We start from the raw sequence: 20,227 nt of genomic DNA on the forward strand, positions 1-20,227 counted from the left end.
CACTATTGGTGGAGCTATGAACTGATCCAACTATTCTGGAAAGCAATTTAGAAATATGCCCAAAGGACCTGTGCATACCCTTTCTAGTAATACCACTGCTAGGTCTATAGGACATCAAAAAAAACAAAAAACAAAAACAAAACAAAACCCCCAAAATCAAGAAAACCAATCTGTATAAAAATATTTATAGCAGCTCTTTTTGTGGTGGCTAACAACTGAAAATCTCATCAATTGGAGAATAGCTAAAGAAGTATATGGTTGTGAGAGAATGTTATTGTGCTATAAGAAATGATAAGTGGAATGACTTCAGAAAACCCTGGAAAACTTACATTAACTGATGCACAATGAAGAAAGCAGAAGCAGGGGAACATTATACCATGGACTGTGAATAACCTAGTTATTCTCAGCAATACGATGATCCAAGAGAATTCCAAAGGGCTAAAAATTAACCTGCCACCAGAGAAAGAAATGATATTGTTTGAATATACACTGAAGTGTTCTATTTTTTTACTTTCTTTCATTCTTTTTCTTTTATTCAAGTCTTTTTTACAAAATAACTAATATGGAAATTTTTTACATGATTTCATACGTATAACCTATATCTTTGATTGTTCACTATCTCAAGGAGGGGGGAGAGCAAGGAGGGAGGGAGGAATAAAATTTGGAACTCAACATATTTAAAATTGTTTTAATATATAATTGAGGGAAAAAATAAGATATATTAAAATTTTTTAAAAAGAAAAACTATTCATGCACTATTAACTATTAAAGGGCACTATTAACGACCATCTCAGTAACTAAGCATAGTACATGATCCAGAAAAGGAGTATTATCTACTCCAATCCCTTCATTTTATCAATTAGAAACCAGAGGCCCAGAGAGGCCAAATGTTTTATCAAAAGTCAAACAGGGAATAAGTACTTTTTTCACTATACCATGCTGCCTTAAAAGCTCACTGAACATCTTTTCCCCAAATGGAGACATATCCAGAGAAGTGTAATAATATCTTCCTGTTGTTGTTTTTCTTGGATGGGGGTGCTACAAGTAAAGGTGTTAACAAAAGTAAACATTTACTTGCTTCATAAATCTTATCAATACCAATTAAAATGAGTTGAATTTTTAACATGTAGGAAACATTAATGTGAACATAAGGACATATGTTCCTATGTAATTTCATAAATTGTAGTTTACAGAGATGACAAGCATTTTAACCACAAGATGATGTGCTATCACAAAGTTATAGAAACAGCAATAACCAATGTTTTATAGCTATTCTAATGGATCCTGAGGTATAAAAATAAACACCAAATAGCTAAAATGCACAAAATGGGACATTCTATATTCACTATTTCGGTGAGGCCAGAAAAGTTCATATCTAGGCATTTACTTAAAACTAAATAGAAACCTAAATTCAAACCTAAATGTTATCACATAACAGACAACATATTCTATAAAGCTCAAAATAGTAGCAAAGATTTAAAGGCCACTGTACACAGATTAAGTGAAAAGGGTAATTAAGAAATTATGAAGGCAACAGAAATAAGTAAGTATTAGACCAGAGGTAAAAATAGTTACTTGTTTGACATGAATTATCTAGAAGGCCTGAGTACCTTAACCAAATTCACCACATAATTATATTTGCATTTCATTTTCACTTTATAAAAAAAATAACACTAAAAGGAAATAATATGAAATCACAAGAGCCAGTCAAAATATTAAATGGATTAAACAGCACCTTCTAACTCAAAGATTAGCCTTATATGCTACTTTTTCTGAAACGCTTCACTACATTGTTATAAAAGAATATACCAGAGAAGACTGCTAAATATTTATGAAAATATAACAAGCATTCAACGGTAGTAATATAAAAGATATTTAAAATTAGTTAAATATCTTCTGTTCACCTTTGTTTTGCGGCTTTTAAGGGAAGAACAGCTCAACAAAAACAAAGAGCAATGACTAATTTTTGTATTTCACAATGATTACAATAAAAAAAAAAACCTTTCTAGCTTTTCCAAACTTCCTAAAATATCAACAAAAAGTGCCTATTGATTTCCATCAATTTTCAAAAGCATATATTTTTCAGTCTCTACCTAAAAAGCAGGAAAGTTATGGGAAATGTAACCTTCCTTCTCCTGAACCTGTTTTAGTCTTTATATTATAAAAGGGAACATATCCTGTGAGAATAAAAACATAAAACCTAATAAACTAAACTATAGTTTCCCCATCCCTAAAATAGATTTGACATACAGACAGAAGTACAAGGTCAAGGTCACAGATCAGCAAGAAAGATTACAAACAAGACTGATGTAACAGCTGGCACTTGATCAAAGCTCCTGGGGTTTTTAGTACACTTATCAGACATTCTCTGAATTTCCTCACACAGTACACCGTGTTTTAAAGTATTTTCAATCATATAACACAAGAGCTCCATGCAAGCTTTGTACTAAAATGAACATCCAATTGAAATGCTGTGGTGCAGTGTAAGAAACCACTACGTAGATACACATGTGCATGCCAGAGAACCTTCAATTTTTACACTATAATTTGGGTGTCAAATACATGTTATACAGTATCTAAACTTCACCATGTTACTTGGTTGAAGTGACTATCTACCCTCATTATGCCTTATATATATAATTTATCAAAGCATTTTGTAAATTACAGAAATTTGGGGTGAAAAATGTGTTTACCCTAATATTTTTCTTATGATGCATGTAAGACATTTCTTAACAGAAATAATTTTTAAATTATTATATTGTTAAGGCATATAATTATCCAACAAAAATAAGCCTTTAGATATAGTTATTAATAATATATTGAATTCTGCTACTAAGTTCTTAATGAAAACAGTAGAAATATGAATGTTATTGGACCATTCAGAAAAATAAGGATTTTTTTAAGGCTACATAATGTTGAGCACATAACATAAAAAAAAAAAAAAATCATTTTTAAAAATTAGTCACCATTTACTATATAACTTTATACTATATGTAAGTATGTCTTGTAGAAAATTTTCAATTATAAGATCTTTGTTTTACATTTTTTGTGAATTACATTACAAAGCATACTTGAAATTGCCACAATTCTATGACAGTAGAATAGTACATTAAAAACTACAGCTACAGACTTCAAAAAAAAAAAATGAATAAAAAATAGTCTTAAAATGGACTCCTTTAAAATAAATTTTCTTTACTAGTTAAGATATTGTATCAGTAAGCACCCCAACATACACAGAGGGGACTGCTATCAGAGGTTCTTAGATCTGCATTCATAAAAGGAAAGGCAACTTTTGAGGGGTTAACAATCACTTTAATTAAGCACATGTATCATTCCTTTAACCAAGCATATATATCATTCACCTAATTCAAGTGAGTCAGCACCCTGAACTTCAAAGAGATTCAGTGAAATTAAAAGTCAACAGACAAGGTTTCCTCTGCCTGAATTCAACAGACAGTTCCAACTGTCTGACCATAGTTACCAAAGAAGGGAAGCATGACATCTGGGTTTTCAAAGCTGGGGAGGAGGAGAGTGGGGGGAGGGGAGGGGGGGGTTCCTTTAGGGGATTTCCAGAGTCCTCCTCTGGCCAAACAAACACTTCCTCTGTCAGTAAGCCCCAAAATAATCAATAGACATGGCTTCCTCTGCCTGATCATAATTCAACAGACAGGTACAGCAGTCTGACTGTCATTAACAGAGAGGGTAGCACAGCATCTGGGTTCTCAAAGCTGGGGGACTACTTAGTGGCTTCCCAGGGTCCTCATCTGGCACTCAAACCTTCTTCCCAAAAACTAAACCCCAAAGTAAAACCTTAACTCAGAGTATTTTTATCTCTTTGAGAGCCAGAGGACATCACAGCCCTTTGGACCCAGTGCCTTAATTGAAAAAACAAAAAGTTCTTGGGACCCTCCTATAAAACAATTCCCCTAATCAAGCTTCCCACAATGGGCAGGCCCATCAATGAGTGGGAAACATCTTTAATCATATTAAAATAATTAATAATACAAATACATACATTGTTTCTAGTTAAAGAAACTCTTGTTTCTGTACTTTACTCCTAGAAAAGACTCCTTTGATAAAGGCAAGATTCAATCAGAGGCACTTGATTATACTAAAACAAAAACAGCAAAAGATCCTATTTTGATTGCCATCACAGATATATACTAAACATCTTAAGGCTATGTAGCAATAGTTGCTAAGTATTATTTTTTAACTTTTCTACTCCCTACATCCCCCAATAAGTCCCTTAAAAATTACTGAAGGCATAGAAATAAAGCAAATAAGATGTATTATGAAGATACCACATAAGGTGGTGGGTTTTTTTTTTTCTCATTCTCATGGTGGTTTTCAATTTTGTTACTAATACTTCTTCCTAGGCCGCTAGGTAGTGAAGTGGATAGGGAGTTCTGAGCCTGGAGGCAGGTAGATTCATCTTCCTAAATTCAAATCTGACCTCAGACTAGCTGTGTGACCTTGGACAATTCCCTTAACCCTATCTATCTTTGTTTACTCATCTGTAAAATGAGCTGGAGGAAGAAATGGCCAACCACTCTAGCACCTTTGCCAAGAAAACCCAAATGGGGTCACAAAGAATTGAGTACTACTGAACAGCAATAACAACATATCTATCACACACGTACATGTGTGTGTATATGTATGAGTGTATGAACGTATGTACGGACATTACGTACAAGACTGGAATGACTAAACAACAACAAAGTATCCCCTTGAGATGGCTAACCAGATTTAAGAGTAATATCTGTCTAAAAAAGCATTATTATAATTCTTTCTGTTAAAAGCAGCAGGTTTTACATTAAAAATAGCACTGGATTTAAGATCTGGGCTAAACTCCCACCTCTGTCTCAGTTTTTTCTGGTGTTGAATAAAGAAACTAGAATATATCAGGGGTTCTTCACCTTTTATTGTGTATCATGGATACTTCTGCAGACTGGTAAAGCCTGTCCCCCTTACATATTTGAAGAAAATTCTAAATTTCAGTTAAAGTTTAGCAAAAATAAAGATAAAATATTTTTTCCTATGCAAGTTCGGAGACTTCTTGAAATCTATCCAGAATATTTGTGGGAATGCATGGCCCCTAAGTTAATAAACTTTACTAGATGATCTCTATGGTCTCTCTTTCATTTAAAACTCTCCATTACCACTCAACTGGGATAATGCCATTCTCTATTCCATTCTGTATTCCAAACAAACAAAAACCCTTCCTTTATGCTAAAGAACCAAAAATACGAGCCAAAAATAATTGCAGCAATAATACTTTATTATCTAACTTCAAACTAAAAGATGATGCCCATCAAATATGAAGAAAATATGTACTGACTCACTTTGAGTAGTTGTTTTACTAATAATGATGCTAGGCAATATTCGCTTACTAGGTGTTCCCCCTTTCACTTAATAGTTTATGAAATGCAACCTATCACCTTTTAATAATGTTTAATAATGTATCTTTATATGAAAATACAACTAACCTACACAAGAATGAAAATGGCAACTTTGGCACAACAAAACTAATAGAGCATGCCAATCTAGGCAAAGGGAATTTTTCATTTATGTTACACTCAATATGTCACATCAAGACCAACCTCTCAAAATACTATGACTTTGTACAATCTTAACCAAAACATTAAAATGGGGTTAGAATGCTGGTAGCTGAATTCCATAAAATTCTTAATTAACAACGTGAAGGTGATACTATAGATGAATATATACCACAAAGAGAATGACAAGCTAAAAACAATGGTACTTATTATTAAATTTAACTTATAATAGCTCCAGAACATTATGTAAAATTAGGCAAATCAGAAAATTTGTAATCTTATAAAGTCAGATTTAAGATTTTTTTATGAATAGAAATAAAGTCAAATAAACAACAGTAGGATCTCTTTAAAGTTTGGTTAGGTGAAAATGAATGAAGCTGATCATTTTCTTTATAATTATCTTCTACCAATTTATAGTTTGTAGTTTCTAATGTATCTTTGACCATGCAGAATAGCAAACATGTCATCTCACTATTGTTTCTACTACCTGTCTACTCTCAGAATCACTCATTCTAGAGAAAATTAAACAAAACTTCATTTAACATTAAAACATTGTATGATCTAAAAGTAGAATTTGCTAATATAAGCTGAAGTAATATGATTAAGTCCTTTCCAGAAAATAGCGCACAATCAAGATATTTAAAAAGCAAATTAAAATTTCACTCCTTTTTAAACCAATGAGACCATTTACATAGATGTAATAGCACATAGGTAATGCCATCGTGAGTGAAGCCCTTAACTTTTACAATTGAAGATAATTACATTAATTATAAAATAGTATACCATATTTAAACATGCAGTAATACTGAAGGCTCAAATCAAGCCCCAGTTTGTTTACGGGGAAATACGGCACATAATAAATGCTTAATAAATCTTTGCTAATTGGCTGATGAGTATTCAAAGCTGTATTTTAATATATTAAGAACAATCTGACTTTTCAATTGTAAAGCTTTCTAGAAATGCAGACTTAAATAATATTCACATTTTCAAGATATAAAATATTCACATCTGCTTTAAAAAAAACAAACCTCTTTTTATTAGCTAAATTAGGTAACATCTCAACCTAACTAAATTTTGCAGAATGAATTCCATTTTGTTACTGAATTCCAGAGTTACTGTCTGCAGCAGTTCAGCATTTGTTAAATACCTACCATGTGTCAAGCACTATATACTAGGGACACGAAAACATAACAGTTCCCAACCTCAAGGATTTAATATTCTTAGTGGAAACCACATAAACACAGATAAATAAATACCAGATTCAAAGTAATATTTTTTTTTCAGAGAGAAAGACACTTGCACCTGCGGGAGATCAAAGAAGACCTCCAAGAAAAGGTTGTACTTGAGTTGAGTCTTGAAGGAATCTAGGGACTGCAAGAAGAAGCAGTACTGCCTAGAGTTAGTATGGGGAGCACTCCGGAGGTGTGGGCGATGGTGGTCTGTGCAAAGCCACAGAAGAAGATGAATTGTCACATTTGGGTAACAAAAGTTAGGCAGTTTGGCTACAATAGAGAATGCAAGAAGGAAAGCAATGTGCAATAAACTAGGTAAAGTATCAAGATCGCGAAGGGCTTTAAATGACAAACAAAAAGCATTTCCATCACATTGTAGGAGTAAAAGAAAGGCACAGAAACTTCTCAGGAAAGGTTATGACATAGTCAGTCCTAAGCTTTAGGACTATCAACTTAGTAACTGTAAAAAGGATGATCTAGAGAGGAAAAAGACTAGAATCACAGTAATTGCAGTAATCTAGGAGAGAGATGATAATGGCTCTGGCTATAAAAACGGAGAGAAGGAAGGGATGTTGAGATAAAATTGACTAGACTGGGCAAATGACATATCTGGGACAGAGATGTTGGGGGGGGGGGGTCTCAGACACTAAGGAATCAAGAATGGCTTTGAGGTTGCAGACCTACATAATTGGAGGACTGTGGTGTCCTTCATCCAATGCAATAAACATTTATTAAGTACCTATTATGTGCCAGTTTTTGCCAAGAAAACCCCATGGACAGTACTGGTGTGTGATGGTCCACAGGGTCATAAAAAAGGGTATAAATGTAAAACAACAATGTGCCATTTACCCCACTAAGCACCCAGGAAACAATAAAAAAGGCAGTCTATGACCAAAGTTTGATCCATGTTTGTAACCTTAATGGGAAAGACAACACACAAAGTGGGAGGGAGAGGTGTAGAGGAGAAGGAATGAACACTAGGCTGTAACTGGCTCAGGGGCATCTTATTCCACGGAGTTGAATGCACAGATGGCAAAGGGAAGAGTTGAGAATCCGGTTTCTGCCCTCCATAAAAGAGGGTATTGGGAGGAGTTTGGTATACAGCCCTTCTTCAGTCCTCCAATCAGAGGGAAGAGGAGGCTGAAGGAGGCAGTGTTAATCAAGGCTTGTGTTAGCAGCATGGTGATGAGATTAGAGATGATAAGAAATAGGTAAAGTTTGGCAGATGAGAAAGTTTAGGGATACAGGTTATAAATTTTGTTTTGGACGTGTAGAGTTTAAGGTGGTTATGGGACTTTTCTGTTGTTGTTCAGTGGTGTCCAACTCTGTGAGCCCATGGATCATAGTGTACCAACTGGAAATGTTCCGTAGGCAAGTGGTGATGGCATGAAGTCAGTTAAAAAAAAGTTGGGAAAAGAGTTAGGGTGGTGGTCAGGATAATAACAAGCTGCTGGTTCGTGTGAGGGCTCTGTGGCAGGTTTCACATGACTTCATGAAAGGATCTTTCTTCTGGTACTATACTTTTTACCAGAATGCAGGGAAGTGAAGAGATTCTCCATCCCCCTCAGAGGCATTGGTATTTTTATGACTATATATTTCAAATTCTGTGCTGCCCTGTGATAATGTATAGAGTGAAAGATCTGAAATCAGGAAGACTCCCAGCTGTACTGTGACTCTAGATAAGTCATTTAACCTCTGCTTGCCTCAGTTTCTTCATCTGTAAAATGAAGATAATAATAGCACCTACATCCCAGGGCTATCATGAAGATCAAAGGAGATGATCTTTATAAAGTACTTGGCAAACCTTAAAGTGCTATCTAAATGCCAGCAATTATTACTGAGTTTATTTAAAACAAAAGATCCTTGTAATATTTTGTATTCACAGTCATTCCTATTTAATCAATAATAGTCAATAAGCATTTATTAAATGACTATTATGTGCCAGGATAAGCATTTAGGATACAAAGGCAAAAGTAGCCCTTGCCCTTGAGAAGCTCATAATCTAATGATGTTCAAGTGTTCCCTTTCTCCCGCACTTCTTCCTATAACTCCATCTCACAAATGGGTACATAGAACAGACATCTTTATTTTTATCTTTATCTTTCACATGAGAAAAGCAAAAGCCACAGAGAGGTATAATTGCTCAAGGTCACATTCTGAGCATCTTGAAGCAAAGGTGGTAACAGGTTCAGATTTCTTACTTCCAATATATTATACTAATCAATAAAACAGCTGCCTCCCTTTATGGAGGTAAAGTGAGTCAATTATCCAAACTGTGTAGGAAACATTGACCAAAACAGAGGTTAATTATACATTGGTTGTTTTAATTCCATAATCAGCTCTTTCCCTGAGTTACCCTGGGAGGGAATAATACATCTTTCACAGTACTGGGAAAGACGCCAGCACAGGCCACCTGGTTGAACACGTCTTTTCTTGAAGTCATGGCTGCAGCTGTGGGAAGTTCTCCAACGGTCCATGATTTCTTATATTCCAGCCATCAAAATTTTAAAACAGATGACTGGTTTTTTTCCCTTCTTCTGAGAGAAGTCAAAGAACTACCATAGGCTGAAAATTCATCATATAAGCAAACCAAAATAATCGTCTTTGCCTTTTTTTCTACTTGGGTTTTTGATGTAGGAACTGAACTAGCTGAAGTCAGCCACCATTAAGTCTAAATATGTGACAAGCACAATGCTAAGACCTAGAGATATAAAAGCCAAAAACAGTCCTTACTCTCAAGGAATGCATTTTAATGGGAGAAATAAAAATAAAAATGATTATATATGTATAAGATACACACAGAATTAATGGGAGATAATCTCAGAAGGAAAGGGACTAGCAGTTGATGGGGCTGGAAGGATACCAGGAAAAGCTTCTTGCAGAAGGTTAGGATTTGAGCTGAGTCTTAAAGTTAGCTAGAAAAACATAGTGGAGGTGAGAAGGGAGAGAATTCCAGGCATGGGAGACAGTAAGTGTAAATGTGTGATGGATAACAAGAAAACCAGTTTAGTAGGACAGTAAAGTATGTGTGGAGGGGTGTAATGCGTAATAAGGTAGACAGCAGAGGGATTTGTATTTGATCTTGGAGGTAACAGCAATCTGGAGATTACTGAGTAGAGGAAGTGATATGGGCAGATCTATACATTAGAAAAATGCATCAGAAACCAATTAGGAAGTTACTGCCTTATCTGAATGAAGAGGTGATCTGAAAAAGTACTTAATGTGTGAGTGGTGATAAGGGGATGACATATTCAAAGAGAGGTATGGAGGGAGAAAAGATGACAACTAACTGGGTATATGAGTAGGAGTAAAGAATTGAAGACAACTGAGTCTGGATAATAGGGTCACCAGAAAGATAACAGTGCCCTCCCTGGCCGAAGTAAGAAGAGAACCAAAGAAGAGCAGTGCCAAAACAAGCAGAGAGTACTTGGGAGGAGAGCCTGTCCAACAGTGTTGAACGCCACCAAGATGGACAAGGACTGAGAAAGGGTCCTCGGATTTAGGAACTAAGAGATCACAGCACTCATAAACACTAATATTACTCAGGGTTTACAAAGGCTTCTGATCCCTACATATAGAAACAAATCTGTCAAAGCCTAAAAGAGGTGGAGGGTTGGGCTGTGGGGAGTGTTACCCTTTCCCTGCAAAAGCAAGAAGTCATTTAGAGTTCAAAAGAGGAGAAATCTGTATGGGTAAGTATATATTAACCTTTGAATTTGGAGTAGATTGAGGCAGATATGGTCAGGTGCGGCCTGATATTTAAGAATTCCATGTTATTTTGATGATTGGCCTAGCTTATTTTGTACTCAGCCTGTGGAAAAAAATAACTCACTCTTAGATATCCCAAAGGCCTAAGTTCTGGGGGGTGGGAAGGGGGGAGGAATACTCATATGAAAACAAAGATACAAAAGGAAGTCATCTGCCCATTTATATTTTTTTTTCCCTTTACTTTTTTTGGAGACTTAGTTTCCTCATCTCACCCAGGGTTAAATGGCAGTGGAGAAAGGCCTGATCCCACTAGTCACTGGCATGGAAATTTAAAGCTGCTCTGGTTCTTCATTCCTTAGGTGGTCCTGCTCCTTGGGGGGTTCCATTTCATGTAATTGGTGCTAGACTTAAGTATGGACAACCAATCAGTTTCAGCCTTTCTGAAGCTTAGAAGTCCCAAGCTCAAATGACCCACCACCACTGTCTCTCTAGTAGTAAGGATTACAGGCAAGCACCACCATGCCCAACTGAGTTTATATTAAAAAACAAAACAAGGGCTAGTAATTGAGGATGAATGTGACAGCTAAGCATCACATTCCCTATAAGAATGTCAAAGCTCAGAATGAGCTCATACTGGCAAGGAATGCAAAGGGCAACATAAAATGCTCATTAAAATGCACTGTGGGCAAGGGGGAGATGAGAGAGACAGAGACAGAGAGAAAGAGAGACAGATAAACAGACTCTAATTTGGCTCTTATTTTATCTACTGATGAGAGTGACTTATGTACTAAAAAGTATAAAAATGTCGAATAGTGAGTTGAAACTCACAAATAGGTAAGGAGAAAAGCAAGATTTTACATGGTTACCCCAGATGGTTTGAAGTCACCAGGAATAGATGAAGTACATCACAGAATACTAGGAGAAAAAACAAAAACAAAAACAAAAACAAATGTGATTGCTGAAACACTCCGCTTATCAGTGATTTTGGAGATAATGTGAGAAATAGAAAAGTGAAAAAGTGCTAGAGAAGAGTAAATGTCTAGATTTTTTAAAGTGGGAAGAGTATGGTACTTGTAAACTCTGGGCCAGTAAGTATGACTGACTTCTGGTAAAATTCTAAAAAAAAAAAAAACCATCATTATTAAAGAGGTGGTTCATGAACACTGAGAAAGAGGAAGAGGTCAACCAGACTTCATTTAGAGAAAATCATGGAGTCTAATATAATTTCCTTTTATTAAAGTTGCTAGTCTAGTAGACGGTCAGGATGCCTCAAACACTTTAAATACATATAGGTAACCTAAGTTTCTTATTTTTGTAGAGACAAGGCACACAGAGATGTGGGCTAGATAAGGCCATAGTTGAGTGGATTTATGGTTGAAATAAGATGACCTGAGTTTGAAATCCCAGCCCTGTGCGACACTGGGCAAGTCCTTTCACTTCTCCTGGTCTCATTTTCCTGATCTTAAAATGAGCAGAGATTGTATTACATGGCTTCTCAGGGTCACTTTCAGCTCTGTAATCTCTCAAGATCTATGACATGAATGATCAGACCCAATAAGAAGTCTCAAGTGGAGTTGTCCAAGGACCTGAAATCATTCCAGTACTATTTAATGTTTTTAACAATGACATAGATAAAGATATAGGTAGAATGCTTATCTAATTTGCAGATAACAGAAAACTAAGAGGGGTAGGATAGTTCATACACTGGGAAATGGTCAAGCTCCAAAAACATCTTGACAATATAGTATGTCAAATCTTAAATGTAAATGTAAAGGTAGACTTGTGTTCAAAAAATCAACTTCATAAACTCAAGACTGGAAGTGACAATTAAACAACAAATTTCTCATGCGGTAAATACATGAGACTTTTTGTGGAATGGAAGCTGAACATGAGCTAACCGTGAAAAAAGCAACACCAAAAGCTATCCCCATAACCTGATCCTGGGATGTATTGAGAACACATTGTACACAGGAGTTCTACTTAAAATTTCCTCACAAAGTTTCAAAATCAAGTGGGCTGCCTCACAAATAGGTTCCTCTTCACTAGGGATCTTCAAGAAATAAATGGCTTTATGGTGACTTGCTGAGGCTGGATGAGATGGCTCTTCCATTGCTAAGATTCAGTGACTTTATTGCTTTCCTTCAGAGGGTTCAGTGCTCCTGATACTGTCAACGATAGCCCAACCTTAATCTCTGTGCAGCTGTCTCTATCTAATATTTGCCACTTGACTTCTGAGTTTCTCACCCTGGACTGTATCCCACAATGGACTTTAATAGGAAGGAATGGATCCTAATACATATTCCCAGGCATTTTACACATGGTCACAGTTGTGGTGCTACAGGGTACGCAAGACTCTTGTATCCCAGATATTAAAAGAAATGAGCTATAGAGTCAAAAGAAAGTCTTTTAAATTCATTCATTTAAGTTTGTTTTGTGTTGCTAGTTTTAATAAGCCTTTTTATGAAAGTTGGAAACAGAGGCATCATGTCCCACTTCCTGGAGTTGGAATACTCCTTTGAAAACGAAAGTACTCTCCTACCCCCACTCAAGTACTATGTATTTTTAATGTAAAGTGAGTTAAATTAACTTTAAAATAAGTAAAAGAAAATTTTTAAAGAATTTCAGAATATCTCTTAGAATAACTGATTATACTATGGCATGTTATTAAACCAGAATGGCAACATCTCTTCCAACAAGTAACTATATTGTAAAATGACATTAAACTAAATGAGAGAAGGCTAGAGATTTACATCCATCCATACTGATACTATTTGAGGATACATTACACAGGATGAACTTGGATTCATTGACCACGGTAATCAAGTATATTGTTCTGTGTTGTTATCAAATGGTATTTTACATGAAAATTTTTATCCTTTTCACTAAAATTATATCTGGTTACATTCTGTTTCAATAATACATCTTATTGCCCATAAAATGCCTATCCACACACACACACACACACACACACACACACACACACTCATTCCTCAAAAATGTTCTGCACTATCCCCTAGCACAAATAAAAGGAAAGAGAAGTTATATAAACAGTCATATTTTTTCAAGAAGTTTTTGTTTTAAGAATAATAATTTTGTCAAAAAAAAGAAAAAAGGAAAACTATAGCAGGCAAAAATTTAGTGTAGTGAAGTCTTTAGGAAGTGGAATGTGATCACTGTGATTAGAATTATAGAATTGGACAAATCAAAAAGGTAGGAAGAAAAGCTCAGAGAATCACCTCATTCTACAAATAAGGAAACTTTAGAAAGGACATTAAGCTAAGGAAAGTCACAGTGGTAAAAAAAAAAAAAAACTAAACTAAACTAAAGTACAAGGGTTCTGGCTCCAAGAAGACTGATCCTTATACTATCATATGCAAACTTCCTAGATAATTTTTAAAAATTTTATTTTTAATTTATGGAATAAAACAAGTATTTTTGTAACATGATGCAATAAAAAGATGACTGCACATGAAACTGCAAATCTACTATGCATACATAACGTGCTATTTCTTTCAAATATACAACAAAATTATCATGTAAATTCCCACCCCTTTTCTCCTTCCCTCTTCTCCCCTTGCCCTAGAGATGCTACCATTAGGCACAAATAAGTGTGTGTGTGTGGGGGGGGTGTGTGTGTAAAATTTTTCTACACATACTTCTATTTATCAGTTCTTTCTCTGGATGCAGATAGTATCTTTCTTCATATGTCCTTTACAATTAATTTGGGTATTTATAATAAGACAAAATAATTTATTCACTCAAAGTCATTCTTAAAACAATATTAACTGATAGATAATTTATCTTTAAGCCTATTAGGTTATTTGGTAAAGTATGTTTTAAGATTGTATATATAAGTTCAAAAACTCTCCTAAAATGCTGGTTAATCTCTATTGGGTGCCCCATAGGCATCTTCATCCAGTCAACAAGGTGAAACTCATTATCTTTCTACCATTCCCCTCCTCTCTTCCTAACTCCCGCTTTTTTGTCTAAGGTACCACTATTTTTACACATCTGGGTTCTCAGCCTTAGTGATCCTCAAACTCTCTCATCTCCTTCCCTCCAATCCTTCCCATCTATCTTATCTGTTACCACATCTAGTTCATATTACTTCCTCAATATCTATGGCAACTACCTCCTCTACTCACATCACAACACCAGTTTAAGCTGTCACCACCTCTCATGTGTTCTACTAGAATAGCCTCCTTATTAATGGGACTCCATTCTATCCCCTCTCTGATTTATATTCCACACAGTTGCCAAAGTAATATTCCTAAAGCTGCTAAGGTTCCTCATTGACTCTAGGATAAAATACAAATACAGTTGGATCTTCATTATTAGTGGATTACATATCTGTGAATGCAACTACTCACTAAGATTTATTTGTAACCCCAGAATCAATACTAGCGGCATTTTTGCAGTCATTCAGACTTTTGCAGTGACAATAAAAATGTAAATTGCTTAAAAGTAGCTAAAAACACTTTTCTAGTTGATGATGAATCAAGAAACACTCTGCCTTCTTGTTTCAGTTCTCAAATGCCACTTTTTGCATTTTTGTGCTTTTTGTTGGTGATTTTGCATTTCAAAATGGTCCCCATGTGAAGTGCTGAAGTGTTGTCTAGTGTTCCTAAGCTTAAGAAGGGTTGTGATGTGCCTTATGGAAAAAACACATATGTTCAATAAGCTTCATTCAGGGATGAGTTATACTGCCATTGGCCAAGCGTTCAATGTTAAGGAATAAACAATAAATATAGTATAACCAGAAAAGGTATGTGAGGCCATGTTGGAAAATGCTAAAGCAAATGTAACCAGAGGCTCATGGGCACCTAACTATATTTCCCATAAGACCAATGGTTCAGTACTAGCTAATTCAGTATCAGTGGCAATTTAATAGAACATAACTGCTGCTAAGGAGAGTAAACTATACATCTTTTTAGTATTTAAACTGTTCACAACTAGCTGTAGTCTACCTTGCACCTCCCTCTTCTTTACACATTCTGTGACCAAGTCAAATTTCCTTCCTGTCATCCCAGATACCTATAACTCCATCTCCTACGTCTTCATTTCTTTGCACAAGCTGTAACCTACAGACCTAAAACATTCATTCTACTAACCTTTCTCTAGAACTCCTTAGCTCCCTTAGAGTGCCAATTTAAAGGCCATTTCCTAATGAAGGCCTTTCTTGGATTGCCCACTTAAAAAAATTCCTTTATCTATGTTTATATTTACTTATCTGAGTACATGTTACTTTTCATTAGTAGGCAAGTAGTTCCTTGATGGATGGCAGACAAGGATAAGCATGTATTAAGTACCTACTATGTGTTAGGCACTGCGCTAAAAGGTTTGCACCTATCTCATTTGATCCTCATGATAACCCTGTAAGACAGGTGCTTTTATTATCCCCATTTTACAGATGAGAAAACAGGAAGATTAGGTGATTTGTCCAGGATCACATAGCTAAGAGTCTTGTCTTCTGCAGGCCCAGCACTAATCACTGTGACACCTAGCTGTCTTAAGTATAGTTTTGTTTTCATTTTTGTATCCCCAATAAAAAACAGTGTCTGAAGCATTTAATCAATGCTTTTTGAGTTGCACTCTTTTTCCTCCTCAACCAAGCCCTGACTCACCAGTATCTACTTCAGGTTTTGCATATCCATTATTCATTTCTTGCTAAGATTCCTCATGCACTAGACACAAGAAAGACCACAGGGGGGTTCAACAGAATTCAAATTACATTTTCTCAGTACCTATTACATACAAGTCCCTAGGCATACAAAGTCAAAAAACAAAACAGCCCTTTCCCTGAATAAACATACATGAGAGGAACAGGACAAATTATACAAGTAAACAGGATACAAATTGAGAACATTAAATTCACAGAGGTGGAACCACAAAGAAGAGATCTTCCTTCCACAGAGGAATTCTTAGGTGATTTAAAAGTACTTTTATCAAGCACTATCTACCATGGGGAGAGGTACAGTGATAGATAAAAATGTAAACAGTTCAGTTTATGCAAGTTCTAAATAGTTTAATGCCAATCTTCTTTGTGAGATGGCATTTCCCACTCCCCTTTGTGTCCTCTTTCACTAACTTTCTACTTCTTGGTCTCAATCATTATTGATTCAGTTTTACTTTCGTTGTAGTAGGATTGATCAGTCAGAGCTGAAAGAGCTCTTTAGACTCAGTGGACCCTGATCAGTGCTGTTCAACAAGCATATAGTTCAAGATTTAGCCATCCAAGAAATTTGTGAAAGAGATTAGGAAGCAGATCATGGGAGATAAGGGCAAGTGGGTAGTCTACACAAAGAGTCAGGAAAACAACATGAACGGATTTTGTGGCTATGACAGGTGAACTATGTTTACTTTATCACTGAAGATGCTGCAGCTGTGGCCCAAATAGGCAGGAATTATTCTTCTAACAACCTCCTACTTCAGTGACCTTATCCTAGATGGATTCCCCCCCTCAAACCACTGGCCTAGGCCTTACCAAGCCATCCTGGGTCCTTCAGTCATGGTACCATGTCACCTCATCCATTCTGCAAACTTCTCTGCTCTGGCTCCTTCAGAAGCTGCTTGCCTTCTCACTCTGCTCATTTCCTCTGTTCTGGCTGCTTAAGCATTTGAATGGACAAACTGCTTGAAACCCCCTATGCCACCTGGACCCATCCTTTGGTATACTGACTACAAGGACTTACCATTCCAAAGTAACTACATCTCTCTGCCATTAGCATCCACTAAGAACTAAGCAAAGCTAACAAACGTAACTAAGGGCTAAAAAAACATCCTTCACTCTTCCCTACCTCAGAATTAGGAGTCATTGTCTTTTTCAGGCCCCTAAATACATGGGGACTGGATGGCTAAACATTATTAAAATAATGACAAAAACATGCATGAACACAGAATTATTAACATATTCTCATTGCCCCTTCCCACTCCTAATTAAGCATGGCTATTTTACCATATGGTTCATACAAGCAGAGTTCTATCTTTAATCTCATGAAGGATTAAAGTATACCTCTCTTCCCATAATATTTAGTAATTGTTTTCTGCTGATAGCATATAAACTCTGCAAAGATATCCAGTTTATTTAAATTTTACATTTGCCCCCAATCCTAGCACAGTCTATGTAGACAAAAGATGCTTAATAAATGCTGAACTGACATCTAGGGGGGAAAAAAAGAACAAAAGAACGGAAGATTCTGTTTTCCTCACAACTCTGTGATGTAATAGAATAACTAGGATAATAAATAGAAAAAATATGATAGATTCTTTCTCTCATAATTTTGGGATAGAGAAGAAGGAAACTGGGCAGAGTCAAACATGCATTCTATATTTTTGGAATATGGATATCAAAGAATCCAAACAAAGGATAGATTAGCATCCCGTGGACTAAAATTCTACAGTGGAAGTCAGACAAAGTGGGATGGAAAAATCTCAAGAATAAAATTCTGAAGACATAAGGGAAAACAACTTCAAAGAGAAAAGAATAAGACCTATATAGATGGCCCAGGGAATTTACCAACAAAATTAGATTTTTAAAAGATACGTGCATATAGCACAGGCTATGTATGGCTCATCATTCTCCTAAACCTCATTTCAGTTTCTCAAAGGGTAACTGGCTATATCTCTCCTCAGGGTTCCAACAGTTAACCCTGAGAGTGGAGTGGTTGTTTTCTACTATTGTCATTCAGGAACCTTCATCTGGCATGCCCCAGCATCAATTAACCAGTCAATATCTACTCAATATCTTTTGCAAGATGCCTTTCCCAAACCCTCTTAATTCTAGTGCCTTTCCTGTTAATTTTTCCCTATTTATTCTGTAGTGTGCTCTGTACATAATTGTTTGCATGCTGTCTTCTCTATTAGATTCTGAGCTCCCCAAAATGCAGGGGCTGTCTTTTGCCTCTTTTTGTATCCCCACTACTATACTTGTCATTTAATGATTAATTGAGTACTACCCACTACCCAATTAAGATCAATTAGTTTTTTTGTTTTGTTTTGTTTTTTTACTAAGAGACAGCTTGAGAAAGGTTTATATTGAGGAATATAGCCAGGATCTAACTAGAAAAATATTCCCTCTAAAAGTTTGAGACCCTCTCTCCTACAAGTACACTGAGTCTAAGGGTAAAGGTACTTGAGTTTTAAAAGTACATATGGTTTGGATGTTCTCCTTTTATCTACTCCTAGAGTCCTAATGGAGACCTCCTAAGGTGTATGACCATCTTTGCTAGGCTCCAAGCATATTAGCCCTTGCAGCTGCCTTTCTCTGGTAGGTTTAATGTGTCCTCAAGGGACTACTGCTCCTTAGATGTTGCTCTTATCCCAGATGGAAACTCTTAAATCTTTCAACTCTTCAAGTAACAAGATTTCCCTTATGGGGGAAGGTGACCCCTTCTCCTTCCCAAGTGTTTTCTCTCATGGACTTGGCTAAAGATGCTCCACTACTTGGATGGCCTGCTATATTGGAATCTCAGATTCTGAATTGTCTTGTTTTTTCCATCCAAGCCCCACAGGATGTGTGAATGATTCTTTTTCAATCAATCCCAATAGTATTCTGAATGTCAATTCACTTTATCCAATGGCTGGAAGCATTTCATTCATTCCAAATTGATGAAAGTTCCCCTCCTATACTCCCCTCCACACCCAGTTCATATCTTAAGAGGTATTCTTAATTGAAAAGGTATCATGGGTAAAGAATCTTGTTGACCACATTAACTGAGGTTGGGGGCGGGACACTCTATTTCTTTTACCTATCCCAACTTGAACATCTGTGACAAAAGATTAATATAAGAGGATGGGACAGTTTTGTTTTTAAAAAAAGAAGTAAGGTGTTCTGAGACTCAGAATGAACTGAGGCTGGAAAATTTAAGGAAAACAACAACAAAAAAAGGTGGGACTTTTTAAGTTATATAGGGAGAAAAGAGAATTACTGTTTAACTGATTTGGCACAACCGAAAAAAAACAAAGATGGCACAGTGAATTGCTCTGGTTTTGTTTTCTCTACTGAGAAAAAATAACTTCTGCACTATAAATGATATAATCAAAAGGATCTTGAGAGGCTAAAGCACTGGTCTAAAGCTAATAAGATGAAATTCAAAAATAAATATAAAGTTCTTGGGTACAAAAAACACCTTCACAAGTTCACAGTAGAGAAGACATGGTTAGACAACAGTTTGTATGAAAATTACCTCAAGGTTTTAGTGGAAGACAAACTCATTGAGTTTAGCATTGTAATTTGATAGTCCAAAAAAAAAAAAAAGCTAATTAAAAGCTAAAGTAATCTTGGGCTAAATTAAGAAAGGCATAACTTCCACTAATAAAGAAGTGATGGATAACCTCTCTGTATTCTGTTCTGATCAGATGATAGCTGCAGTATTGTGTTCAGTTTAAGGACACGATAAGCTGGAAATCTAGAGGCAACTAGGATAGTAAAGGGTCTTGGGTTCATGTCAAATGAAGATCAGTTCAAAGACCTGGGAATGTTTAACCTAGAGAAGAGAAAACTGAGAGGGGTATGACTGTTGTCTTCAAAGATCTGAAAAGTTGTCATTTCAAAGAGCAATTAAATTTGGTTTTTTTTGAACCCTTAAGACAGAACTAGAAATAATGGATACAATGTAAAAGAAGTAAATTTAGGCCCGTTGTCAGATACAAGCTTTTTAACAGTAAGAGTTATCTAAAAGTATAACAGACTACCTCAAGAGGTCTTCAAGGAGAGGTTAAATGACCACTTCT

General features: G+C 35.9%; 1 protein-coding gene across 16 annotated transcripts in view; it reads right to left on the reverse strand.

Moving 5' to 3' along the window:
• Window positions 1-20,227, reverse strand: part of NRIP1 (nuclear receptor interacting protein 1) — a 104,258-nt gene that overhangs the window by 26,706 nt on the left and 57,325 nt on the right. For 5 of the 16 annotated variants that reach the window (XM_072614722.1, XM_072614713.1, XM_072614710.1 and 2 more), the window contains one exon: window positions 330-450. The exons of the other annotated variants lie outside the window; for them this stretch is intronic. The gene's annotated coding sequence lies outside the window, so the exon portion shown is untranslated. The remainder of the gene's footprint in view (window positions 1-329; window positions 451-20,227) is intronic. 16 annotated transcript variants of the gene reach the window in all.

The sequence above is a fragment of the Notamacropus eugenii genome, chromosome 5 (assembly GCF_028372415.1).
Source record: "Notamacropus eugenii isolate mMacEug1 chromosome 5, mMacEug1.pri_v2, whole genome shotgun sequence".
NCBI classification, from domain to species: domain Eukaryota; kingdom Metazoa; phylum Chordata; class Mammalia; order Diprotodontia; family Macropodidae; genus Notamacropus; species Notamacropus eugenii.